The 14,328-nt window shown below is 38.7% G+C and overlaps 1 protein-coding gene across 3 annotated transcripts in view; it reads left to right on the top strand.

Moving 5' to 3' along the window:
- Positions 1–1,371: 1,371 nt before the first annotated feature.
- Positions 1,372–14,328, top strand: part of LOC128902005 (nipped-B-like protein) — a 176,684-nt gene continuing 163,727 nt past the window's right edge. For all 3 annotated transcript variants that reach the window (XM_054184259.1, XM_054184257.1, XM_054184258.1), the window contains exon 1: positions 1,372–1,736. The gene's annotated coding sequence lies outside the window, so the exon portion shown is untranslated. The remainder of the gene's footprint in view (positions 1,737–14,328) is intronic.

Below are 14,328 nucleotides of genomic sequence, written 5' to 3'. Positions count from 1 at the left end.
TGAGAGAGGTATTTTAAATCTGTATTAAAGTCAGAGCATTATTCAGGAAATCCTAAGACTTGGAAAGATTCAAGTGCATTGGTGTAAGATATTATCCCTTTGTATCCATTTTGTATATCCATCCAGAGCTGAAAGGGTGTATTTTTATGTCACAGGGTATTTAAAGCTAGCTGTGTCCAACTGTATGGTTGAATCCTGAAGTCCACAGACAAGGAAGGCTTCCTCTAAAAATCAAAGGATTTTTGACCAAGTACTGAGGAGCAAAATGAAATGAGTAGGAAAAGACATAGTTGATTCTTCAGATATAAATGCTATTATCCTGTTCTATGATTATTCATTTTTTTACCTGTACAGAGGAAAACCAGAAAATCAGACTAGTGCATTCTCTTTCACCAAACACTCCTTCACAACCCACAATTAAAATATTTCCAGTAAATCTGGTGGTGGTGGTGGTGAGCATCAGCCTCCAGCAAAGGGCCCTTCACCTGAACATCAGCATTTTCCCTGGGCTGGTCCAAAAAGGTTGTTTTTAAAAGCCACTCCAGTTCAGTACGTCCACCTGAAAATTCCTCGCTCCGGCAATGCTTTCAGCATCAGGTGTTTCAGTTCCTGCAATGCAACCTATTTACACCCACAGCGACGGACATGAACAATAACAGTAACTCCAGCAAGTGTCCCAGGTCTGACACATCTCATTCGCTGGGGCAAGGGGGGAGACAGAACTGCCACCTTTGTGGGTTCATTTTAAGATGCCTTTTTAAGTCTGCCTCCTGCGAGGTGGCATTTTGCAGTCCTCCTCCCCACCATCCTTAAGGAAGGCAAAAATAAAAACCCAAAACGTGTGGTTTTTTTTCAATGGTCACTTCATCACAAATCGTCTGCCTTCCTCTCAGCGCAGGCCTAAGCGTGAACTCCGGTCTTGTTCCGCACACCAGAAGGGGAGAGAAAAGAAAGAGAAATTCAGACAGCAGCTGAAGGGGTGGAGAAGGGGAGAGACTCAGTTGTACCCGCCGCTGCCAGGCGAGGCAAGTCGAAGGGAGCCGCTCCAGCTGCAGTGGAGCTGGGAGGAGATCGGCATGGAACAGCGCAGTAGCAGTGGCGGAAGCGACGCTGGTTGAGTGAGTGAGAAGGCGGCTGCAGAGGGAAGGAGAGGCTGTTGGTGTTTGGCGCCGGTGGAGGGAGTCATTCCTACAGCTGCACTTCCGGTCGGCATTTTGTTCTGAGGGAGCGAGAGACACACACAGGATCCGATCCTTTCCTTTCTTTTCCTTTCTTCTCCTCCTCCTCCTCCTCCTCCCCCTCTTCTTTCCCCCTTACCCCCCGCTCGGTACCGATTCACTGTGCCCAGGCTGCCACCTCCCCCACCCTCCTGCACTCGCATATACGGAGGGAGCGGCAGCACCCCTTGCGGTTCGGCGTGTGTCTCAGAACCGGCTCGGCTCGGCTCGGCTCGGCTCGGCTCGACTCGATGCTGTGAAGCAGGCTCAGGGGGAAGGGATTTGTCTCGGCCGCTCACCCCCCGGCTCTACATGTTCGCTGCATTGAGGAGGAGACGGAAGAGGAGTCAGCCCCCCTCCCGGCCCGGATTATTGTTGTTATATTATTTCCCCTCCTGCTCCGCGGCGGCGGCGGCCTAGCAGCGGCGGCAGCAGCAGCAGCTCCTCTGAGGAGGGAGGGGGCGGATTTCTCTCCCCCTCTCTCGGATTCTCGTTGGATTCAGACGCCGATTTGCTCAGGTAATCCCCCCCCTCCTTGTCTCCCCTTCCCTTCCCCTCCCTGCCCTCTCCAGCATTGGGCCGAGCCTCCCAGTCCAGGCGGCCTAGCGCTGCTTGGAGCAGAGGGGATTAGCTGTTATCCGGGGTAGAGGGGAATAAGTGGCAACCAGAAGCGTTTATTTCGCAGCCCTCCTTCCTGCTCGCTTGGGTTTGGCGAAGGAGATTGGTTCCTCCCAGAACGCCGGGAGGCCTAGGCCTGGTGGAGAGCAGAGGCCCGCCGGCCAGCGCCTTTACTCTAGCTCGGGGATTAGAAAGGCGAAACGGCTTCTCAGTGACAGGCCTCAACTCGGAGAGGAGCAGGAGGAGAAAATAATACAATTAGCCGCAGATGTGCACTGATCCTTTGCCATATTTACAACTTCACCAGGGCAAGGAAGGAAGGAAGGTCCCAGCACAGACAGCCCTCTGAAGTCGGGAAGGAATAAGTGGGGAATAGGGGAAAAGAGACAATGTAAATACCCAGAAACAAAAATACCATCCTCTCTTCGCTATTACCTTCTCCTTCTAACCAACTCTGTTCCGAACATTCAAAAGTTCGAATTCACGTGGTTTTATAATGTGTAGAGGTTTAATCTCTAAATAATATAGCATTATATTAGTGTGTTAATCACTTATTTATAGCATAAAACTAGTGCTTGTGGGATGATTGACACAACACAGACACCTGCAAACCCAGGAAATACAGATAGACAAGCATATTGTTTCAGGTACTCCACATAATCTCAATGTTCATGTGTTGTGTATGTTACAGGAACATGTACTAAATTCAGATGGAATACTATTTTATTCTCTTAACAAACAGAAAACGGGGGAGAGGTCGTGCATAAAGTGCTACGTTTATGACATTTCAGGGGCCAAGGTGAACATGAGATCTTACCCTAAGTACTTGAGAATCAAGAGTAAATTTAATTAAGTGAAAAGTGAGGAACGCTTAAAAAGTGTCATCCTTTCTTGTCGGGCCATATAATTTTAAGATCCTGAGGTTGTTATCGGCTGTTTGTGTCCATGATGTTTGAATATGTAATTAGGTGTCATTTTAACAGGTCAAATGTGCTTTGTAAATGACAGTTAAGTGTCAGGTCTTTATTTATAAATGGTAGCTAATTACAGTAAAGTAAATCTTGGATTCATTGTGTGGTAGAGTTGAGAGTGTTATTAAAAACTGAGATAGATTTAAAACAAACACCCTGTCAACTAATAAAAATACTATAGAAATTACATAATTGAGGGAAATTTTAAGATGCCAATTTTCATCTTTCATATAGAAAGGAAATTTGTAAATGGCAAACAAGTATCAGCATTACATAATTTGTCTTTTTCAGTAGGTTTTTTAGTTGTTCAGGCAGATCTGTTGTAATAATAAGGGGTTAATGTATCTAATAAAGTAACTTTCTGGTATATTGTGTTTAGAGTCTTACAAACTGTGCTATCATGTCTCTGAGTGCCTGATACATGTTTAAAAGGGTGAAGTTAATATAGCTGTCGTGTAGAAGGTGTGTTTTTAATGCTGTAAATCCGTGTAGTAGTCAGTAGTGTGTCCGTGATTTGTATTGGTCAGGGAGCAGTTTGAATTTTAAAAAGCCTGAAGATCCTGCTGAGCCCCAATCCCAGCCTCCCTCCCTCCCACTAATCTCCCATTCCTGTCTTTGTGCTGCCTGGTCCTGTTAGACGCTGTTTGCAACAGGGCCTCAGGCCTACGTACGTGGAGAAGAATCATTTACACTTCGAAAAAGCAACTTTTTATTTTTAAACTCTGTGAATTGCAGAGGGAGCCACTAGTTGTCTCTAACTCTCCCTGTCTCTATGTGTAGCTGAATTGCTGTTTTCCTTTGGTCCGTAGCATGCATAGAGGCCGAGTGTAACTCTGCTTTACAAGAAAGAAAGGACTGTGCAGAAGTAGTTGTAGCTCTTAGGTAGTTTTCATCGTCAGGAAGCGACGTGAGCTCGAGCGTTTCTTTTGTCGGCCGTTTCAAACGGCTCTTATTTTAACAAAAATGAGTTTGTTAAGCTAATAGTAGTGAACTTCTCTGACTTATTTTTTTACTTCAGGAGATTTACTTTAAATATATCAGAAAAGAGCAGGAAATGAGCTACTGTGGTTATGTAGTTGTTAAACTTGCCAGTATTGTGTTTTTACGGCGCCTTTTTTTTTCCACCCTCTTTTTTTCTTTAATCAGAAAGCATGCACTTTTCTGGCCTGAAAAATAGAAGTATTTATAGAGGGAAACTTAAGATGCTGCCTATTTGTAACTTGTAATGAGGGTTTTTTTTTGGTTTTGTTCTTCTGAGGCATATGTGGTTAATCCTGAATTCGTTGTATTATCACAGTTTATGTAGTTGTAAATTTCTTTATCTCAGAAAAATATATTTAGCATATAGAAATATTTAATGTGGAAATGTTTATAAGATGACGTATTTTTGATTTAGATTGTATTTTTAGCACATCTAAGAGAGTGTGTGTGTGTGAAGCAGGACTGTCACTTTCATACTCCTTTTTCCCTAGTGTTAGGAGATTATACTGGTCCGCTGTTTATCACAAGAGCTAGCTGCTTAAGGAGGATGTAGTTATTTTATTCATGTTATAGAAATACAAAATTAATTACTCTTGAGGTGTTGTAACAATTATTTTAACTGAAAGAAGAAAATATTTTCTTCTTATTATCTTTTATTTTGTGCTTTTGACTACCTTGTACATTTTGAATGTTTCCTGTGTACAGGTTTTATTTCTTCCTTTTTTTTTTTTTTAGCCTTTGCTATTTTTTTAAAGCTGTTTTGTCCTTTGTCCTTTTTTTTTTTTTAAACTTTTTTTTTATACTTTGATTTAGGAGAAACAGCACGGGATCAGAGAAGCAAAATTATACCACTAAAACCATTTGCAGATTCCTGTTCTACATAAGAGTACATGTACCCTGGTGCAACCTCATTGCATGTTTGAGACTCCATGTAGATGAATGTTCATGACTCTTCTTGTAGAATCAAGGCAATAGATGGTTCTAACCCAAGGAAATGACTGTGTTTTTTGTTGTGTTTATATGATGATTAAGGTAATACAGCCTTAATCCTAAATGTTTCATGTATATATTCTTCTGTAATATAAATAAATTATATTTTGAAGGATACTAGATGGAAAAATAGTCAAGGTGTGAATTGATTTGAGCCAGGATTTGGTATAACAAGTTTCCTATGGAAATTTTCTGTGTGTTCAGTGGCAAGTGTGGTACTTTTTATGCATGTATTATATTACAAAGTGTTAAGGTCATGATATTAAATTTATATTAACATTTACTTCATAACTATTGCACAAGAAATGCAAAGTTAGTGGACAATTGCTAGTAACTAGAAGGAAAGAATATACTTCTATTCTGAATAGACGTAGGAAAGAAATTAAGTCTTCAAATTCAGAAATTTATGCTTTCTAGAAATTATTCTAGAGGAGTATATAATATTCATCAATGTGTAGACATTTTGACAGCAATTATGGGCATACTTAATTGGAAAAATATGAGTCATGATAACTTTAGAGTTTGGTACGTGTGTGGTGGATCATCCAGTGTTAGAACAGCTATTTAGTGTTGCAAAATATATCACTAGAAATATTTAACACTTGAGAAAAACGTCCATTTCAATGTGATACTGCTTATTTTCAACCTTGCCTTTCATATGCCTTTATTAGAAGTAGTACAGGTTGGGTTAGCTTCTGATTTTGAATTATCAGCATTAATGAGCACTCAGTTGCACAGAGATACCTACAAGGAAACGCTTGAAATTGGTGATATGTGTGTATTATTGCTAATAACTGTGTACAATAATGATCCTTTTTAATAATCAAAAAAAGTCTTTTTGAAATGACAGTTGTTAAAGGCTTGTGTTCTAATAATCTTTAATGTAATTCATCTATATTTGTGTTTTTATTTTATTAGTGTTACATGCATACTACTTCGTAGCTGATCCTGACCTCCAAAGTATGTGGGAGAGAAGTGCTTTATATTGATATCTGCTGTGCCTCAGGAGTGAGGAAATTGTGTTTGAGGAGATTGTGCGGGACTTATGTGTCTCACTTCCTGGACCTGCTTTTCACTGTGGAAAATCTCACTAGCAAAAGGCAGGGAATAAAGGATTTTGTCCTAACTGTATGTAGAAACTAAAAGAAATTCCAGTCAAATTGAACACAGTTGATACTGTACTTGAAGGTGACTACTTGATCCACGCAAATGACTAAAAAAAATAAACATTAAAGAACATTTTTCATGTTAAATTCTTTAAGTCAGGAAAAAATTCTAGGAAAGTTTATTTTTGTTGCTTTTAGTATGTGTGTCAGTTCATTCTAAGTGGTTTTCCAATCAGAGATCTCAAAATTCTTTATATGGGTAGTTATTCTCATTTTTCAGATTATTTCTGTGGCTTGATTTGAAGCACTTTGTTTCTTGCAGGAGTGTGTATGTGTAGACATGCAATGCATTTTACAGGAACAGTGTTAAAAAACACTAGGCTGCAAGGTCAGGGACTCAGATAAGGAAACAGCAGACTAAGATTGCAGAAACAAACGTAATCCAGCCCCCTTCTCCATGTGTTGGACCTTTAACTACATTACTGTATTTCTCCCTTACCCTTGTGGTCCCAATTCAATGCCTCATACAGTGCATGGGAAATCGTAGCTGACTGGTATGCTGTTATAACCTAGTTAATATATTTGTTTTTCCTTGTCATTTAGTGTGCAGCCTACTGTTTTATTACCTGCTGTATACCATCCAAATAATTTATGAATGCTGAAGTGTTTTCATCTATTAATTTGTAGGGATTATCTCAAAATACATATTTGCAAAATGTTAATTTCCACTCAGACTGAAACTGAGTAAAATAGTGAGTTTGAAAATTGCTTAGAAGTCTTGTGTAATTTGACATGCTTTATTCTTGATATTTTTAGAGTTACTTTACAGCACTTGGGAAGTTCATAACATTGTTTTCATTGACTTTATTTGTGGTTGTGAGTGCCCTGCATTTCAACATATCAGGATCATTGTTTCTCATGGTGGATTCCTAAGAAGTATAGAATGGGTTTTTGCTGATGGCCTTAAACATCTATTCAGTTTCAGCTGTCTTGATAATGCCAGCTGGACAAGAATAGATTCATTTCCCGTCCTGAAAAATTAAAAAGAATCATCTTCCATATTGTGAAGAAACAAAAATCTCTTAAAGTTTATCAGGAAGAACAGAGACAACAACTAGATAACAACCCAAATCCCACAAGTAATTAAATGGCTTGCCTGCAAGTTTGGAGACAGAGATTCAAAATATTACTCTGTTAACTTTCAGCAGGAACTAGCAACGCTGGAGAATATCCTAAGCATTGGTTATTGGCTGTTAGGAATGAAACTGCCTCTTAAACTGATAATTGTTACAGTTGATGTAAACTGGTTGAATGGAAACCTCTGCAGCCTAGTGGTCAGACCATTTCATTGTGATGTCAGTCTGTTGTCCAGCTGCTGTACAGCTCGGTTAGGAAAGCAAGATTGTTCAGGGGTGTAGTAAGCGTGTTCCTAGCCAGAACATTGCTTTTGGGAAATAGGAAGTCCAGGTTCAAATGCCTGATACAGATCAGGCAGAGAAGTCCTTGAGCTTTTCTTCCCCCATATAGCTTTTCATGTTCTAATCATATGCTCTAGGCATGACCCAGAGGCTGTAGGTATATTATGGAACAGGTAGACTATATTATTTTCTTTTTAAGAGTTGTTTTTTACAAACTGGAAGTTTCCAGCAAAAGATCTCTTGGATGGGAAACTTTTTTTAATTGATTGAATTTATTAACTACATTTTATTAAAATTCCTTAGTAAAAAAAAGTGTAAAGTTCCGAAGAAGGCATCTCCTTTTACTGTGTAACTTTGATTTGTTTCATGACATGTATGTCATGTGCCATATATGAGGCAGGGATCCTGTGAATAACAAAAACAATATATGATCATTTAATTAACGACTATTATGATTTATAAGGGACCGAATTGTAGGTGTAAGCAACCATAATTCTGACACTTCTTAATACTTTAATGCTTGGTTTTATAGTTCTAACCTTTTTTCTCTCTCTTTTTTTTTTTTTTTAATAATGTAATTTATCAAGTTCCTTGAATGTAAACATGTGTCTGTGATAGTGCAACCCCTGTCTCTCGTGTTTGAACTAACAGTCTCTCTTCTGTGTTGACCAGGCACTCAGAAAGGATGAGGTTACAAATACTTTGTCTCTGAAACTTTGTTTTCAGGTCTTAAGTTTTAATACAGACTGTCACACTGTCTTGTATGTTATTTTCCATTCAGATATGTTGCTGCTTCTTCAGATATGCTTTCTGGATATTAATGATGGGGGGAAAATTTAGAGAGCCCTCATCGGATGCTGCATACGGCAACTACCTTATCATCTGTAGAGAAAATAAGCTGGAACATGTTTTCTGCCGTTTAAAAGCTGGGAAAATTTTGATAAGACTCTTAAGACTGGTGAGAACTCATGGGCAGTGCTTTGTGGGGATCTAAAATCAGTTTAACTTCGGTTTCATTTTCTGAAGGGAAAATTGAAAATCTGCCTGATAGTTTGTCTGTTAAATTCCTAGTTCAAACTAAGGAGAAATGATTGCTTTTTACTACAGTGGATGCTAGTTTTTGGTTGATTATTTTTTTTTTTTTTTTTTTTTTTTTAATAATGGGAAATGAATTTTCTTCTACTAGTATTATCAGTGATGATTGGTTCTTCCTGGCAGGTTCCTATGCCTCTTGTTGAGGCATAACCTGTAACACAGAAAAACTTTAGTGTATCCTATTAAAATTTGGTGGTTATAAGCAATTGAAACATTGCTTAACAGAGTTGCTAGTCAACTTCAAGAATGCATGTTTCTCCCTGCTTGTTTTGTATAGGTGAGACTGGTAGCGACTCCTCTCAGTTTCTTGACGCTTACTATTTAAAGGCACTGATTTTACTTCTGACTTTGCTAAACTTCAGTCAGTTGGGCTGAAATCTTCCATGCTGGGTGACTGCCCTTTATTGACTGACTCTTTAAAAGCTTAAAGCCAAAATGGTTCACTGGCTCCTAGAGGTCATGCTAGAGAAAAAGAAAATGTTTAAAAAAATAATTTCTGACCTTTTCTTCAAGTCATTTGAACACCCCCATTCTTTGGGAGAGGAACTTAAAATTTGAGTGAGGTGACTTTTTGCATTAGGGGTGTGCGTTTTGTTGCCATTCAAAAATCTGTCCAAAAATTGGGCAAGTTATTAGTGTCTGAAAAATTACCTGACTTCTCTAATTGTAGGCATTAAAGTTGAAAAACTCTGTATGTGCAACAGGACTTTCCTAATAAGTATGGCTCTAAGCAGTGAGATGTGGTACAGACTCTTAGTTTTCTGGTGTCCGTTCCCTGCTTATCCACAGTGCTGATTTGTTTGAATGTGGAAAAGACGAGAACTGAGGTTGCAGGTGGCTGGAAGGGTGAACTCATAGAGAAGAGTGGTGGACTGGAACCAGACTTACACAGATGGGGAGAGAATGTGTGTGGCCAGCAGGTCGAGGGAGGTCATTCTCCTCCCCCTCTACTCTGCCCTGGTGAGGCCACATCTGGAGTGCTGTGTCCCGTTCTGGGCTCCCTGGTTCAAGAAGGACAGGGAACTGCTGGAGAGGGTACAGCAAAGGGCTACCAAGATGATTAGGGGACTAGAACATCTCTTATGAGGAAAGGCTGGAGGACTTGGGTCTTTTTAGTCTGGAAAAAAGACGACTGAGGGGGGATCTTATCAATGCTTATAAATAAAGAGTGGGTGTCAGGAGGATGGGGCCAGGCTCTTTTCAGTGGTGCCCGGGGACAGGACAAGAGGTAATGGGCACAAACTTCAACGTAGGAAGTTCCACCTAAACATGAGGAGGACCTTCTTTCCTTTGAGGGTGGCAGAGCACTGGCACAAGCTGCCCAGAGAGGTGGTGGAGTCTCCATCTCTGGAGACATTCAAAACCCATCTGGACGTGTTCCTGTGCAACTTGCTCTAGGTGACCCTGCTCTGGCAGGGGATTTGGACTAGATGATCTCCAGAGGTCCCTTCCAACCCCTATCATTCTGTGATTCTGTGAATGGGAGTTTGAAGGGCAGGAATTGGGAGGAGAGCAGGAGCTTGGAGTTCCTAAGGAAGTAATGACTGAACTGAGAGGGCTGGATAAAAGAGCTGGCGGTGCAGATACAAGCGTCCTCAGTGAAGATACAGGAAGAGCTGTGAAACAGCCTTAGTAAGAAACTGAGGCAGAAGGGTACTCTGGAATCAGGTGTACAGTCAAGGGAAACAGTTTAGGGATGGTAATGGGTGGGAAGTATGTACTGAGAGAGACCAGAGAGGGGAAGAAGAACAAATTGCCTGAGAAGCCAGAAGAACAAAATGAGGATTGGCTGGGCAAAGAAGCATTATTTCACACACAGGAATTTGTTGTTTGATTATTTTTGTTTTGTTTTGCTTTTTCTGAGGAAGTCGTGTAGTAAAAAAAAAAAAGCTCAGAAATGTGGAATAGCTCTTGTAAGAGCAAATGATAGGGAATTCTGTAGTTCAGATTACCTGTGTGGTCTGCATTTGACATCTGTGTGAATGCATTGTGGTAGTCTTTAAGTCTGTCATCACTTTTTTTTTTTTTTCCCCTACAATACTGACTGTGTGGAATGAATGTAGTCTCCTTAAAAAAACAAAACCAAACACCACCCCCACCCCAATAAAAAAAACCAACCCAGGTTATGTTAATGTCTCTTAGAATGGGCTTTAGATATTGTTGATCCTGCCTTGGGGAAAGGGATAGACTTTTGAGATTGCTTCCAGTCCTGTCTTCTATGATTAAATATTTTGATTTCTCTTTGGTATTCAGTGTGTACCGTAATCACTTCACATCATTAAACCCTGTTCCAGAGACAGAATTCTTAATTTCCTCACAGGCTTTTCTGTGAGGTGTATTGTAATACTGGAATGCTTCACAAATACTTATTTGCTCAATATTTTTGAGGACAGTATGTAATCATACAGGTTGGGAACTGAGATGCAGAAGTTGGTCTTTATAACTTTGGAAGTCCAACTGGAGCAACTGTAGGACCTGAATTTTAAATTAACTTGACTTTTTTTGTACCATAACGTGTGTGATATTATTAGAACAGGTTTTGTTAATTTTGGTTATAAATATGGCTTCAGAGCATGCAGGAAGAAAGGAATGCAGAAATATTTATCGTTACTAAAAGAAATAGAATCAGATTCCCAAGAGCAGCATTTTTTCTGTTTCCTGCTATCTGATCTGCAGCCTCTTTCACTTCATACTTCTCTCTCATTTTTACTCAAAGTTGGAGAGTCATGTATACAACAGACTTTACAGCCTTATGAATAGCCTCTCATTCATTTCCAGAGCAGATCCTTCCTGTAAAATGAATGAAGATTGGGCTCCGGGGGTGGGAGGGGAATGTTACGCAATTATATAATCCAAAGACTGTGTCAGTTGTTGAATGCAAGGAGCTTTTAACTTTTGATTGACTTTGCAAATGTGATCTTTCACCTGAGGGGCGTGGGATTTCCTGGTAGAAGTCTAGAAAGCTTTGAGTTGATACACAGAAATAGTAATGTTTGAGTATTTGTTGATATAAACTTTTCTGTGTTGAATGTTCTGTTTTTAAAAAGTCGGATCTTCAACATAATTTTTAATTATATGAATTTTAATATATGGAAATGCATTTAATATATCTTTAAGCATTGCCTTGTAAACCAGCTGTCATAGTGCAGTAAGTAAAAATTGTAATCTTGATTTCTGTATCATAAAAAGGAATTGGAGTGAGATCAAAAAGGGACTTCATTGTTGTGATACTGCTGTTGAACAGGTCAGCCCCTGAATGTCAATCACAAGTTTAAGATGTGTGAGTATGCAAAATGGAATTCACAACTCCTGTGGTGCTGAACAAAGGATCCATATTGGTTAGTCAATAGAAAACATTGAAGATAATTTTACCTCCTGAAAGAGAGTTTAAAGCAATTTAATTGATAATCATATTCTCTTTTTCAGGCTTTTTTTTTTCAGGCTCTAATTAATTATCTTTGTACTGTGATGTAGTACTCCTTCAACAAGAGGAGAAGGGAATGCTTGCTACCCTATAAAATCTTAGAGCCAAAGACTCTAATGGATAGTAACAAATGCATGTTTGAACCTCCTGCTACTGAGGAGGATGTTAGAATGTGGGTGTCTGATATCCTGAATAAGTGCCCTTCTTCTGTCCTGCCAAGATTTTGAGTGAAGGGATGGAGGCGGTGGCTAGTATGCAGTGAAAAGTACTGAGTTTTGTGTGTTAGGCATGCTCAAAGCATGTGTGTATGACTGGACTTTCCTACTCTGAGGGTCTTGCCCAGGTTTAGGTGTAAAACAGATGTTGAGCTGCTTGGTTCTGCAAAAATAGTGGCAGTTCTGGCATACACTGAAGCAAAGCTGTAAGTGAACTTTCCTGGTGATAATTTAGGCGACTAATGGCTTAGAGAGTTGTAGGAACGCACTGTGCACTCCGAGGTCACTATTATAAAATATTATTTAGAGTTATGGCTCTGCATATTTACTCACTGTAGTAATTCCCTCTGGTTCTATCTAGCATGATGTAAAATTTAGTCATGTTATTTACAGAAATAGATCAATTATTTTTACTGTGGAAAATATAATTAAAATATTTTAGGAATTGCAATAAAAATGGTATAGTTTAAAAGACTGTTTTGTCTGTAATTCTCTAAATATCATTACATGAAGAAGCCATCATAGTGCTGCAAGGTAAACATTCTCAGTTTTCATTTCACACTCTAATCTTAGCCTGCAACCTGGAGGAAGAATAATGAAAGCTACTTATTTAATTTAGTGACATGTTAAATAATTATATTGAATTAGTAGACTTCAGAATAGGAATTCTCTCTTTTTTTTCTGTAAATGTTTGTGTGAGCCTAGAAAAATCCTTTTTCTAGGCTCAAAGTAGACATATGATGTCATGGGATTAAGCAAATTCTTAGTCCCATCTTGATAAATAATTAGCCAATGAAGTCTTATAAAAAGTTCTGTAGATGGACTTCTGAAGATTCAACATAACTTGTTAAGTCCTGGCAATTTGAAGTTATCGCATGCTCAGCTACAGTGAATGTTCAGTTGTATATATTTAGCCTGTGGCAATTGCACATAACTTGATTTAATTTAACCCTGTTTCATTGCTGGCTAAGGAAGGTTGAATTAGTTTGCATTTTTCATGGACTAAGTGTATATGTGAAATTACTGAAACTCAGATGATGCACAGTAACTTGAGAATCTGGGCTAATCAACCTGCCTAAATGTGGCTGGGACTCTGTGTAACCTTATGTGAATTTTGGGACAGACTGATATTTGTCTGAATCAAAAAAAAAGCTGTTGAAGGTATCTTACCTGCATCTAATTACTGATATAGGTGTAAATTTGAACAAATGTTTTGGGAAGGACAGTAAAAATGGATGAAATATCTCATTGTAAAATACACTAATTTTGAAATGCTGTTAGAAGATATCATAAAGTTTGTTAGAGAGATATGCGGAGAAATATTTTAAGCAAAACCAAAAAAACCCCTCATCTGTTTTATGATCATGAAGTTTATATGCTTATGTTATTTTGTAATGAAAACCAAAGAAAAATTAGAAGATAGCTGTAACTTGGCTTTCAAAGTGACCCTATAGAAATAGCATCAGTTATCAAAGACATTAAATTTGCTGTAAAGAATTTAGAGGTTTTATTAGTAAAATGACATTCACCTTGATAGAAAGAATTCAGTTTAGTTTCACATGCATGGTTATGACAAATAAATATTCTGTAAATCAAGTTGCATACAGCTTCATTAGTGGAGTTGTGCGTCAAATAATGCTTTAAAATTATACTTCTGTAAATGCACTGCCTTCAGTGGGTTTACATAGGTATAATTACTTGAAACTAATATATATCAACATATTTGCTTCCTGAAATGTTAAAATTTAAGTTGGTCTTTAAATAGGCTAATCCTTAAATCTTAGGGTATTCAAATATAGTAAAATGTTTATTCACTGAACTCCATGATTATAAATTGGTGCACACAAGACTATTTAATTTTGTAGATTAGATTTACCCCATTAAGACCAACAGTAGCTTTATAATGATTCTGTCTTAGCATTGTTCTTCTGGTTGATTATGACAAACCCCAAATTATTGTTAAGCATTTTATGAATCTTTGTGTGTGTCCTGGTTTGAGGTAAAACAGAACCAATTTTCTTTTTAGTAATTTTACTTTTCAGCTAAGCCTCTTCTAACTAACTGCACTCTCTCAAATTAACAGTATAGTTTGCAGACAGTGGCTGCTTCTAGCAGATAAGGTCTGATGTTTATAGTTAATACCAAGGAATGGTATGCAGAGAGGCTCCTGCTTATACTTATTGCTATAACAACCAAGGTCAGCTAACTTTATGTGCCATGTTGGAGGGTCGGAAGTGGAAAAGCATAAAGGGGTCGGGTCGCACCTGTGGGGAGGAGCAGACAGGACAGGTAA

This window comes from Rissa tridactyla, chromosome W (genome assembly GCF_028500815.1).
Source record: "Rissa tridactyla isolate bRisTri1 chromosome W, bRisTri1.patW.cur.20221130, whole genome shotgun sequence".
NCBI classification, from domain to species: Eukaryota; Metazoa; Chordata; class Aves; order Charadriiformes; family Laridae; genus Rissa; species Rissa tridactyla.
The sequence above is the reverse complement of the archived record's forward strand: the minus strand, read 5'-3'. Positions and strand labels throughout refer to the sequence as shown.